This window comes from Mercenaria mercenaria, chromosome 14 (assembly GCF_021730395.1).
Source record: "Mercenaria mercenaria strain notata chromosome 14, MADL_Memer_1, whole genome shotgun sequence".
In the NCBI taxonomy this organism is placed as follows: Eukaryota; Metazoa; Mollusca; class Bivalvia; order Venerida; family Veneridae; genus Mercenaria; species Mercenaria mercenaria.
This window is the reverse complement of record NC_069374.1, coordinates 18032084-18034001: the sequence shown is the minus strand read 5'-3', so window position 1 is coordinate 18034001 and position 1918 is coordinate 18032084.

Sequence of the window (1918 nt, the reverse complement as noted above, 5' to 3'; positions counted from 1 at the left end):
CTAAAAATAGCACGTCTAAAAATAGCACGTCTGCTGGGGTATAAATAGGTAGATGGATGACAGAGAGCTCATTCGGTATCCAGCAGTTGAAGAAGACACATCGAGGATTCAACTAATAATTTATCCCAGTACCTTGAGAAGGAGACTATTGCAGTTACCCTGTCAGGGCGGATAAATTATTAAAAAGAAAACTTTGGAAGTTCTTAGACTGAAGAAGAGTAGCAGAATTTCGATAAGGTTTCGAGCTATAAGGCCAGCGCATAGGAGTTTTACCTTAAAGGTAATTGAATGCTATAGACCATAGCATATATAGGCTGAGCATCGGGAAGCTGAGACAGAGACCCAGAGTTCGGTAATCTACTGAGATAGTAGGAGGGTTCCAGCTTATAGACGATTCAGCATTATTGGCGAAGTACAGCCAAGGCATCGGGGATATACCTATATGGTAGTTGAATGCTATATATGATAGCATATAGGCGCTGAGCATCCAGGAATCAGGGCATTCATATAGAGTTGAGAGGACAGAAGCCGAGCATCTATGCGATAGGACTCGTATGTTGTTGATTCAAAGACATTGTCTGACGGGAACTTCAACAAAAAGACCAGTCAAGTATAGAGTCTCCAGCCTATAGGAGTTTGAGCTAATTGAAAATTGTTAGTTTGAAACATTTAGTGATTTGCCTGATCCCTGAAATTGTCTAGCTCATAATTAAAATCATTTACGAATCATTGGTACACGAATCATTTAGGCAAAGTAGCCAGAGGAAAATTCTGTATCTGAGATATTTGGTCTCGCCAGCTTTACGTTTTAACAAAGGACATTCTACATCGTTTGTCAGCTAGTCTAAGACATAGTCACCTTAGCGATTGGACCCAAACCATTGTTCAAGATACTAAAGGCGTAGGCACTTCCCTGGGTCATATAACCAGTATCCTGACAATGACCGGGGGATCGTTATTCTATAGAGTTTTCAAAGGGAGTCAGTTTTTTATAAGGGGAGTCAATATTTTACAGGAAAGGAGTCACATTTTCTATAGAATAATGACCGGGGGTCGTTATTCTATGGGGGTCGAAATACTTCATTGGTCTTCACTTCAAACATGGCGACCACGGATATGTAATTTTTTAAAATAAAACAAAGTTTCACTTAAAATGTTAGCATTTGATAACGGCGAATATTATCAATTTTACTATCAAATTAAAATTAATGGTATATCTAGTTAATATTCAAATATTTTGATAAAGAGCTGGAATAAATTATATTCCTAAGTAGGTATTACCACTGTAATCGGAGGTCCATACAGTCGGCGAATTATTCAACTCAAAGATGCAAAGTAGTAACATAATTAATTTTAATTAGCTACATAAATAAATCAGCATTTAATCTGTGTAGGTGTTGTTACATGTATTATCAGATAAATTAATTTGGCTTCGCAACTCACCTTTATATTTTCTCGTTACTCATCTTCTCAACGTCTAAGTTTGATCATCAAAATGTTGTTGAACCCGTAAGGTGTATGTGTCATTTTTACATCAGCGCCATTGAATGGACGCCATGATGTCATATAACCACTAAGTGTAGTAATACCTAATTTGCTATAAAAACCTGATGTTACATGCGCGAGAAGGGCAATTCGAGCTTTAATTGTAAAAATAACTAGAATAAGTGCTATGCTAAATAATAATATCTAAAGTACGTTCAGATATAAATGAAACAAAAAATAAAATTTGTCAACCACTCGGATTCTATTCTATTTTATATATTATTCAGACAAAGCATTTATAGTCACGGTATCCTCAACAAAGTTCGGAAATATAATACAAAAAATTGGTAAATATTTTGTTTAAGTCATGATGAACTGTGTCATTTGATAGAACATCGAGCCAATGACATATTTAGTATGTATTGTTTAGTTT